The sequence below is a fragment of the Lytechinus variegatus genome, chromosome 15, assembly GCF_018143015.1.
Source record: "Lytechinus variegatus isolate NC3 chromosome 15, Lvar_3.0, whole genome shotgun sequence".
Lineage (NCBI taxonomy): Eukaryota > Metazoa > Echinodermata > Echinoidea > Temnopleuroida > Toxopneustidae > Lytechinus > Lytechinus variegatus.
In genome coordinates, this window is record NC_054754.1 from 12,237,118 (window position 1) to 12,249,232 (window position 12,115).

Consider the following 12,115-nt stretch of genomic DNA (forward strand, 5'->3'; position numbering starts at 1 on the left):
AATTTGAAGGGTAGATTGTAACAAATAGGAAGGATCTATCCATCTCCCATTAGTCCTGCACTATGTTAAAATAATTTTCTAGTTTTCTCCTCTATAACTTAGGGGGTGATCAAATATATAGCGTCAGTCCTCACAAAAGGACAATACAATTCTGAGTAAAAGACTTGAAATATTTTTTTTCGGGATACAATAATGAAAAAATTTATTGGGTACTTCTCACCGTACATTACAATGACATAAACTCTGTGGTCAGTTTTTAAACAACCACAATTTTGTCACAATCATGGGTATCTACAACTTTAATAATATCATAATTTTGTTGTTTGTCAGACTTTGTTCAAACTTTTCAATTTCTCATCTCTGTTTTTTTTTCAAAGTTGGTTATTTAAAAGTACAAAATACATAATTTGCGCATGAAGAACTACACTAGTTGTTCTGCACTTATCATAACAGAAAGAGGTTACATATTATAGAACTTATCTATCACTTCTGTTTGAAACAAACAAATTAATTTTTCAAATCCATGTATCGGTTATATCATGTCTAAGATCTTAACCATACCCAGTCACTGAAAACATAAATAAACTTCAATCGCTGTACAATTATTGCACTATGTAAAAGAATACTGCCCATAATATGGGCCATAGTTATTGCCAATCAATATGCATTATAGTCCAAAGAAAAGAGGATAAATTTACCTCAAGTAAGACATATACATTATTCAATTATGTTTGCAAAGTATTGCCTTACATGCAATCAATGTTGGTATGAAATTGGATAAGATTTTGAAGATTTTGAAGAAAGAAAATGAAAGAAAACAAGAAAATGCAGAAAAATAAGACCTATTACAGACCTGCCAACCTCTGGGAATGAAAAACTGTATTCTGTGATATAAAAATATCTATTTTTCCAAAAAAAGTGTATTTCATACTGTAATAAAATGCGTGGCACACTCGCTCATCGCAGCGCTTAAGCTGCATGCAAGCTAAAATGAGCACTGCTCTTGCAGATGAAAAAAAAATACTGAAACATGTGTATATCTCACCCTGGTTTTAACAAAATGATTGAAAAAAAAAAACAAGTTACCTGACATTACATTGATCTAATAACCATATTTGTGTAAGTTTTATGAAATAGAGACATATAGATATGATTTTTCTCAATATATTAGGATTTTGTAAAAAAAAAAAAACGTACTGGTTGGCAGGTCTGTTATTATTATAATACACAAAATTCATGTGACGTAGTCCGTCATACATTTGTCTAGTCTACTTTTTATACAAAGGTAGTTGTTCCTAATAACCTAAAATCAATATGAGGATGAGCTTTTAATAAAGTAAGAAAATTTTTGTTCTTCAAATACACTTTGAATACTTTCTTATCAGTTGCATAAGGTTAAAGGATATTATTCACATATGCAGAATTTTGAAATAGTTTAGAAGTTATGATATTAATTGACAAAAACAAATTCAGGCAAGATGTGGCAGAAGAAAAAGAGACATGAATAATATTTGACTCTTATGATTTCATGGTACTTTGAATTGGACAAAAAGCTTGTACCTACATCGTCCCTTTTCTTTCCTTCATTCCTTCTCTCTTTCTTAAATGAAATCTCTGTCTAGATACTAAACATCTGAACAAGTTATTGACATTACACATATCCACTAAACACTGCCTTAGTTTAAGTACACTAATCAAATTGCTCCAACTTGTACAAAATTCTCCAGTATAAATCTTCAGTACAAATACAACTATTGATTATTCTATATTGCTATTTAAGTGCATCAACCTCTTTTTGAAATATATATACAAGACTATAGTCCCGAATCACACTCGCGTAAATAAAATGCTTTACATACTGTACAATTAATGTGCAGGTTCATAGATTCATGTAAGATCTGCAGTTTTTGATACTTTTTAAAGTCATTATTGTAGCAGGGCACATAATTAAATAAGTACATGTACAATGATATTAGACATCTTAAGCACAAAAAGCTAGGGGGAAAAAACCCTCAACAAAACAAATCTTTGATTTATTGAATGTTTGTTTTATAAAAATTCCCGTATCAAACATCATAATTTGTATGCATACTAGTACAGTAGTACACATTACTCAGTAAAAATCTGTTTGTAGTTTTGTACCTGTAGAAAAGATTCCCTACATATTTGCCAATTGCCATGTTTATATTATTTTTTATTATTTAGTCTGCTTTGTCTCAGTGTGTATTAGAATGTTTAACCACCCATGAAAATGAAATACTTCATGTTGCATTTAATAATTTCATATTTCATCACACAAAGCTGACCCTATTAATCAACATCCACACATAACAAAAAGTTGAAAATATCATGGAATTGCTAAACAGTCAAGGAACAATACTACATGAACAATTCAAGATAGGAAAACAGAATGTAAACTAATGTATCAATCAATTGGGCTAATTTAAGTAAACAAATCTTATCTCTCTGTAATAATCTAATTTTTAACTTTACTTTTGAATAAAACAAAGATTACACCTGCACATCAAATTCAGCGTGATACCAGAGTACAAGAAAGATTCAAGTAATTCAAATAAATACATCACTTCCTGAAGTAGCGGTGATACCAAATATCATACCAGCTGATATAATGGTATGCAAGGTTTCATGAAAAGTACCAGTACTTATCACATAGAAAGATGCAATTACAGATTCAAATATAAATCTTTAGGTTTTCCCAACTGTCAATGTTGACATGTTACCACTGTAGGATATGCCTTTTGAAAATAATGAGTTATTAAGGGGTAGGTGTGGTTAAGGGTGCGAGTATAAGCACAGGGGGAATCTGCTCTATCTTTTGCTGCAAGTCAGCATTGCCTCTCACTATTTTGTCATTTTTATCCTTCAAATTTTATCCTTTTAGGGTGGGGTGGTTCAGAACCTCTTTATTTGCAATTGTATCCTTCATTTGTTCAAGAACCCCCCCCCCTCTTTTTTTCTTGCTTGTCTGGGAATGGATAGACCTCAATTCTGTGCCTCCTTCAACCTGAACACCAACAGATCATGATATCAAAGGTGAACATTAGGTGATGAAAATCCAATACCTACACATGTAATATTGGGCAGCCCTGCTGAATACAAATGTTTTATCTCAAATCTTCTTGGAATGGAAAAGAACAACTATTACCCAATTCTTTGTTGGTGTTGAATATTTGGGAATGGATATTACAACTGAGATAGCTAAGAAAGATGTGCACTTCATTATTCTGAATACTATGACACTGAAGAACATGTCTCCTGGGTAGACATTTTTATTTGATACCACTGCCATGATGCTACATGACAGAACACACAGTAGACTGCACAACATGGTTGTCCCTTTTCACCACATCCTGCCCAACATGACTCACAGTGATACTCTCGTTACCGTACCGACCGTACTTGACCATTTTCGGTTCCGCTTTGTCAGTCTCGTCCTGGGGTTTGGGAGGACGACGTTGGTACTCCTCCTGGTATTTCTTCTGCTGCTCCTTGAAGATGACAACCGACGTGTCCTGGTACCGCTCCCGGATGAACTGCCGGGACTCCGGATCTACGGTCCGCCGGCTCAGGAATCGATGCGCCACTGTTCCTGATGTCTGCATACACCCCTGGCTGAGAAATACAAGTTTGATCAGGTCAGCAAACTCGGCATCATTCAAACGAAAATGTTCTGTTAAACCATTGGTTTGTGGACAGTACAATGGCTTATCTACTAAGTGATACTCTTCTCCATTACTTTTTCACAAGATTCTTCAGATCTCAAGTCTTGTGTTAGGATGTATTTTCTTACATCAATCCAAGATATCACTTGATCAGGTCTAGTGCAAAATGGACCAATGCCTGGTATAGAGTACTCTGCATTGCTTTCCTCCTATTTAGGGAAATAAATAATGGAAGAAAAATAATAACATAAAATTAAGAAAAAAATAATCTTTATTCAAATGCAGAGTTTTCATTCAAAAATTGATTTTCATTCAATTAAATTTTTCGAGTTGTTTGTAATACTGGCATGCTGTTGAGATGGGGTGATCCTGACTTTCTCCATCTTAACATCATTGCGCATGCATTACAAACAAAAAGCGTTGTTTTGGACATCCATGCTCTCTCAACAATACTGTATCATATTTAAAGGACAAGTCCACCCCAACAAACAGTTGATTTGGATAAAAAGAGAAAAATCCAACTAGCATAACACTGAAAATTTCATCAAAATTGGAAGTAAGAAAGAACTATGACAAGGCTCCACATTAACTTTTTTTGATGATGGCCCGTTCGGGCCACCAAAACCTTCAAATATTTTTTTTTTGGTGGCCCATTAGTAAAATTTGGTGGCCCGGAAAAATATAAAGAAAAACATTAATTAAAAATGAATAAAACAAACTGAAATATTCTGCAGTTGCTACCACGTACCACTATTCTTTGTACATCTTGTATGTAAATCGTGCTTGCTGTAATTTAACTTTACTTATTTTGTGGTAATATATAAATTGTTCTATCATTGTGAATATGAAATGATTGAAAGAGAATAAAAGAATTGTATTGTTCCCAGGTTGTGTGGACTTTTAATCTCCATATAGACACACACTCATAATGGTAAAGTAAATAAATAGTGCATATAGCAAACTCAGATTGATTTACAAAACAATGATTTTTCCTTTCTTCCTTTTTGATCGTAAAACCTAGATTATGCAAGCCCCAAATCCAATTTATTTTCCAGCATAATATAGCAGGAGAAAATCAAAGAAATATGCTGCAGAATTAGAACAATGTATAAAAGGGGGAAATAAACAAGAATAATTTTAAGAATAGTATATTGAAAAAAGAAACAAAAATTGTAAAATTGAATAAGTAAAATAAGACGAATAAAAAAATGAAGTAAGAAAAAACAAAGAACAGGAAAAAAAATTGAGAAAAAACAAAAGGAAATGTAAGAAAAATGAATAAGACAAAATAATCAGAAAAATGGGGAAAATTATTATTATTATTCAGTAGAAACATGTTCTTAATCAGGCATATTCAATGGGAAGGGGTGTAAATGGTTTAATCACTGTAAAAGAAATGACAAAAAAAATAAGAAAACTGCAAAAGTTATCTGAAAAAAAAACAGTGAGAAAATTCCTTCCCTATATTTGACAAAATGATGGAAAAAATCACATTTCACATCAATAAAATGCCTTCCCACAGTATTTACTTCCTTAAGAGTGGTTTAAGAAGTCATTTATGAACAAGAAAGAAAGAAGCTGTCTATTCAAGACAGCTTCGAAAATAAACCAAATATCAACATACATAGAAATGCACATGTGGGACTGTGATGTACTCACCTACATGTAGGTGTTTTATGTGTATTATTGCATTTGGAAATCGGTCTTTTTGAGTCAAAAGAGAGGTCATAATTCCTCCTTTTAATGCTTCCAAATTATCAGGTTTCAGTAATATGGACTGTAGAAGGGCATTTCATTGGTGTAAAATGTAACTTTGACGTAGATTTTCAAAGTTCTGGGGAAGATTTCTTAGCAGTAACATTTCGCATCGCAGCTCCCTGAGTTTGAATAGTCTGCTAGCGCACTGCTAGCTGCAGTGGTTTCACGCATGCAAAGCTCTGCCAGACAGCCGGCCTGGCCGGCTGAATAATAGTTACTGTATGCCAGCGGTAGGCCTACATACTGTCATGACTATGCAATCTTTGTGTGTGTGTACATTTGTGTGTAGATTAACAAAAAGGCACATGACGAATTGACTTGCAATTTGAACTGTAGAAAGTTGATAAATGCATGCAAGATCGGGAGAAAAATTGCGCTACTTTGAAAATTATTGGTTGCCCGATTCGGGCCACCAAAACTTAACATTTTTTCAATAATGGTTCATGACGAAAATCTCGCGTTTGAGGGCTGTATACCCCATTTTTCCTTATCATCAAATATCTTCTCCCAGTAATACAAATCCTATTGCCCTCAAGCATGAAATTTAAGTATAGAAACACCTGTTTCTTGACCTCGGTCCGAAGATAATTCACCCCAGCATCTACGGTCACAGCAGGGGGCCACACACGATGGATTGCAATGTGTGTAGTTCCGGCGAGCGCATGGATGTATACACGCGTTGATAGAAAGTTTTTTCTTCCTTCCTTTCTTTCTTTCTTTCCTTCCTTCCTTCCTTCTTTCTTTCTTTCTTTTCTCTCTCTCTTCCTTCCTTCCTTTCTTTCTTTCTTTCTTTCTCTCTCTCTCTTCCTTCCTTTCTTTCTTTCTTTCTTTCTTCCTTCCTTTCTTTCTTTCCTTCTTTCTCTCTGTCTGGCTGTCTAATTCTTTTCTTTCTAGACTTATTTTCTTCATCCACCCCCTTTCTACACCTCTAAAGAACGTGCATTTGCCAATCGTATCTGTAGTAAGGCCTATAAATGTCCTTTTCTCAAAGTTGAGGTGTAGGCCTATACATAGAACATTAAAATACAAAGACCAGCATTATGAATCACAATGTTTGGATAGCATTTCAATGTTCTATTCATATCTATTCAGAACGTTTTCTAATTCACATGCGTTATTAGCAGGTGATCTTCTTTATCTTTATCTCCCATTATTGTTCTTATTTTGTAGGCCTATAGCCTGTGTATACGGTAAACCTCCCTCTGAAATACCTTTCTTGGTTTCATGTTTTCTTTCAGATTTGTTTCCACCCAGGCGCGCCGGAACACTTCCAGTTTTTTTTTTTTTTTTGGGGGGGGGGGGCAAAATCCCGAAGGGGGCACAATATTTTTGAAAGCGTGAGATACGGAAGCGATCGAGCGGGAGAGGGTGTGGTTGAGGGTGTAAAAATTTAGTGTAAAAGTTGCGTTTCTAAGAGCATTCAAAAATAAATTTCTTGAGAATTAAACAGTCTTGGGGTTCTTTTTGCTCCTGTTTCCTCCCTTCTGACCCAGACTGGTGTTTCTTCATGATCAGGGTCGCAGTTCCAGCAAATTACGAGCCTTATTGCAAACTCTATTGTTTCAAACCAATGTAATATAGGCCTTTTAAAGACTTTAAGATGACAAACATGACCGTATGCATCCGGGGGCCGCCGATCGAGAGGGCAAAATTCACCCAAAGTGTGCACAAAATCTTTCAATTTATTCTAGAAAATGCAAAAGCTCCCCCATCACCATGGGCGGAAATCCCAGGGGGACAGGGGGGACGCGTCCCCCTACCATTTTGGAAAGGGGTACATAATATCAAATGTCCCCCTACTATTTGTGCTCTTTTATTATGGAAAAAATACATAATTTCAAATCGAAATTATACACATGTATCCTCGAATTTCGAAATATATATAAACAGATAGTTTTTGTTAAGAACTTGGTTAGGAAAAGAAAAGGCATACCGGCCCAACTATTCTCCAGCTCTCATCTAGCCCTATATACCAGCCAAAGAGTGATGACATTGATGACATCGATGGCCATTGTCAATTTCATAACTAATAAAAATGATAAAAAAGAAAATCGCCTCTAAATTTAGTGCATAGACGGTTAGACGAGAATGTTCCATACCCAGTAAAATCATACCTTTGTTAATCCAATTCACTTTCCCTTTATTCCAAATTTACTTGGAATATACTGAGAATATTTTCATTGTTTGCGTACTCAGTATAAAGAATAGTTTTCATGAGTTATGATTAATCCTTCACAATGAACTTTAACTATGCTTTATCCCCCAAATTTGTTTTTAAACACTCTATTAACGAGACTTATACTCCATTTTGACACAAAATTCCTGCCGTGGGAGGGGTCATCATAGGTAGATCAAGGGGCGAAGCGGCGGAAGGTGAGGCGAAAAATAAGAAGAAAGATAGGATCGGGAAGAAAGTTGAATGATGGAAGGGAGGTGAATAATTGGGAAAAAAGAAAACTTTCAGGACATATTATAAAAATAATAAAATCGCTTGCGCTTTGCATAAATACACAGCCATCTTTTTTATTTCAAAACGTGCTAATTTTTTTTTCACTTTTTGGATCGAAATATATAAAATCAAATCATTTATCTAAGAAGATATCCATCTTTTTCATAATTTGTAGGTTTAGATATTAAAGAAAATTAGCTTGCCATTCGGTTTTAGTCTGAAATGTATTCATTAAAAGGTTAAACGTTATCACACTGTAATAAGATGGAAAAGGGGCTTTTCAAAGGTATGTTTCACAGAGGAACTGTTCGTCAAAAGACGCCAGGCTTACTATGATAATGTAATTGCCCCGTCAGGGGCAAAATTGTTCATTTTTGACAATAGAAATGACAATTTTTGGGCATAAAAGTGCCTTCATCGTATACTTTTGTCCTTTAATTATTTAAAAATTTATCATTTTTCTACTTTCAGGGGGGCACATGGGGGGGGGGGGCAAAATCTCGTTTTGTCCCCCCAAAAAAATTATTGGGGGGGGCAAGTGCCCCCTGCCCCCCCCCTCGCTTCCGGCGCCCTTGTTAAAGATATATAGAGAGAAATAGAGATGGGGTGGAAATTCCACCCCATCTCTATTTCTCTCTCTCTCTTTCTCCCGACAAAAAGGACAGGGCGCTAATTTTAATCACCTCATATTAGCAGAATGACAAATTTTGAACTAGAAAATAAAACAGACATTTATCACAATCAAATATGGGCATGTTCAAATGGGTCGCTTGATCAAAGATAAAAAAGGACACTGCAAAAGAACTTTCTCTATGAAAAGGGGGCTAAGGGGGGGGGGCAAAAAAACAACTTTTTTTACAGTGATTATTCAACAAGATGTACTTGAGGAAGGGGAACATTAAAAATGGGCACTGAAGGGATCGGGGTTCAACGGGCACGCGGTTTTGTAAACTAAGACACGTGATCGATCTTTCCAACACTCCATCTTCCCAACTCATCAATCGCCTGAACTCGCTCTCCAACGATGAACATTTTGACTTACAAAAAAATTAGCACAACATATCTAAGTTAGACATTTAATGGTGGAAACTAAAAGTATAAACGACCCAAAACAAACGGTGGAATGGATGCAGCGAACATGGGCAGTTTACCGGAGAACCACGTATGGTGCAATAATACGTTTGCGATTAAAAAAATAGTTACAGGCATAGTTTGTATTTAAATTATGAATAAGACTTTGGGGTAAAAAAAATAATGATTTCATATTTTTGTGCATATCAGCAGCATGATTATTATACTTTGTATGTTGGTATGCCATTACTTCTATTTTTCGAACGTTAAGACTGTATCATTGCGCGAGTGAACCCATTTTCTTGCTGGACGGACAGAAACTATGCATGCATCGCGGTCTTTGCATGCTAGGCATACCGTAATTTTTATTCGCTTACTTTCCTTATTTTAAGGTCGATTTTCTTCGTTCGAAATTGAAAATGGACTAGTATTGGATGTCTGAATGTAATATGCCTTTGAAAACGTGATTAATATCGAATACAAGAATTTCATTCCGAAGATCCTTCTACAGACAGACAAGTCTTACGTAATAGCACAGCGTTGTTTATCATTTCGTCCTTGGCTCAACGCTCATTTAGCTGGCCCGTGGTGGTGAAATCGAGACAAGGGGATTACCTGGCCAAGATGGGTTTATCGGGGTTGGAAAAGTTGTTTGAGTTATTCCAAACACAAATCGGGGTATGAAACCGCAGTTTGCAGTCCGAAGTGAGGTCGAGAATCAAACGGGAAATTTTCGTAATGTGCCCGAGATGAATTTTTGGTGGCCCCGGGCCACCGCTAATGTCGAGCCTTGACTATGACATTTTAAAGATTTGCTTAATTTCACATGACAGTTGTATGCACATCCTGGTCGGTATGCAAATGAGGGGACTGATGACATCACTCACTATTTCTTTTGTATTTTATTCTATGAAATATTCTAATTTTCTCCTCATTGTCCTGTGAAACAACAATTGATTCCTCCCTGAACATGTGGAATTAGCATTGTTTAATACTATGTGGTTCAGACAAGTTGGCCCTTATTGTCAAATCTGAAAAAATTGAAATATAGTATAATTCAAACAAAAAAAAACAAAAGAAATAGTGAGTGATGGACATCATTGACTCTCTTATGTGCATTCCAATGAGTTGTGTACTATTTTGTGAAAAATAAGCAAAACTTCAAAATGTCATAACTTTCTTACTTTACATCCGATTTTGATGATATTTTCAACATTATACTTATTTGATTATTCTCTATTTATTCAAATCAAAATTTTTCTGGAATGGACTTGACCTTTAATCTACTTTTTGTGTTGGAAAGACTGGATATTTTTTTTTCAGAATAAAAAGTTATGAACTTTTCAAATATTGATTTTGTGACATGACAGATGAGCAACTCCTCCAATATATTGTATGATATAAATCCCCAAATAAAGAAAAAAAATGCCACTTTCTAAAAAAAAATTCTTCTATTTGTGCAGCACTTATCATCAGACACCTCATCCAATACTCCCTTATATAAGAAAACTATTTTTATTCATTATGTTTCATGAAAAAAAAGATTTATGGAATTAATATTGAACCAAAACTAAGAGCAGTTTGCATGTGTCACAAATAAAACTTGATAATTTATTAAGTATTTAAAAATAAATAACTCTGTTCTTCGACTTTGATATAAGTTTTCAACAGTCTAAATCTAGTTTCTTAATTTTTACTGCTTCTATTAAAACCATTCTTTTTGTCAGGGTGAACTTCCCCTTCATAAACCTTAAAACTTAGGCCTAGATTTGTTTTTCTGTAATTATCGATTGAACTAGAAACAACGGTAAATAGTAAAATACCGGTAATCATAAATTATCCAATCAATAACCAGCTGACGTTGGACCATACATACAGTTATACTCATGTGCACATGAACGTGAAGTTAACATGTGATGAAGATATAAAAGTTTATCTCTATTTCATGATTTTATCACATGCAATGACTCACACCATGCACCAATGCAGTGCAGTGCTCCGCACGCGCACCAGCACCACAATAATTACTAACAGAAAATAAACAATATGGGACCGGACTGCATTTATGGCAAAGCAAAACTAGGGTCCTGTGCATAATTCGGGTCAGAACTATTAATTCAGTCCAAAAATTGTTAGGCCTTTTGCTTACCAGTACGCTCAAAATCACTTTTATCGATAAAAATCAAACCAGGGATGGAGAAATGTCAGGCAAGCTCAGAAATCTGTTTCTTGTTCTTCTGATTTTTTTATCTGACTTTTTGATGAACTTCGCGTTTCTCAGGCCCTCTACGTTCGATTAATGCATATCACTGGAGGGCCTTGTGGTTGTGTCACTGAGATCAGTGGGTTGTGTGCACTGATTGGGGAGAGATCAGTGGTTGTGTGTGGCTATATGGGAAAGTTACAAATTGATGCAGGTGAGGTTCAAGGTTCGGATGATGACGTAAATAATCATATCTGATTGATACACGTCTGACAAAACTCAAATACACACACTGTACTATGGAAGCTTAAAAGTGCCACCGAGATGTTGAGATAATTATCTCGGGAAGTCGACATCTTGATAGCAAAAGATAAGATGACGAGATCCCAGATCTCATCATGTCGACATCTTTTAGAAGAGATGATGAGATGACAAGATCCCGAATCTCATCATGTCAACATCTTTTAGAAGAGATGATGAGATGACAAGATCCCGGATCTCATTGACATCTGGTAGAAGAGATATGATGAGATGACAAGATCCCGGATCTCATCATGTTGACATCTTGTAGAAGAGATGAGATGACAAGATCCCGGAACTCATCATGTTAACATCTTTTAGAAGAGATGATGAGATGACAAGATCTTGGATCTCGTCATGTCTACATCTCAGTTAAGAAGAGATGATTAGATGACATGATCATGGATCGAAGATCTTGTCATCTGGTCATCTCTTCTACAAGATGTTGACATGATGAGATCCTGGATCTTGTCATCTCATCATCTTTTCTACACGATGTTGACATGATGAGATCCTGGATCTTGTCATCTCATCATCTCTTCTACACGATGTTGACATGATGAGATCCTGGATCTTGTCATCTCATCATCTCTTCTACACGATGTTGACATGATGAGATCCGGGATCTTGTCATCTCATCATCTCTTCTAA

General features: G+C 35.4%; 1 long non-coding RNA gene across 1 annotated transcript; it reads right to left on the reverse strand.

The window, feature by feature from the left end:
- Positions 1 to 1,914: 1,914 nt before the first annotated feature.
- Positions 1,915 to 11,245, reverse strand: LOC121429126. Its single transcript, XR_005971870.1, has 2 exons — positions 11,111 to 11,245; positions 1,915 to 3,892 (listed from the first exon to the last, which is right to left on the reverse strand). It is a non-coding gene; the product is annotated as an uncharacterized LOC121429126 (long non-coding RNA).
- Between the last annotated feature and the right edge of the window lie 870 nt (positions 11,246 to 12,115).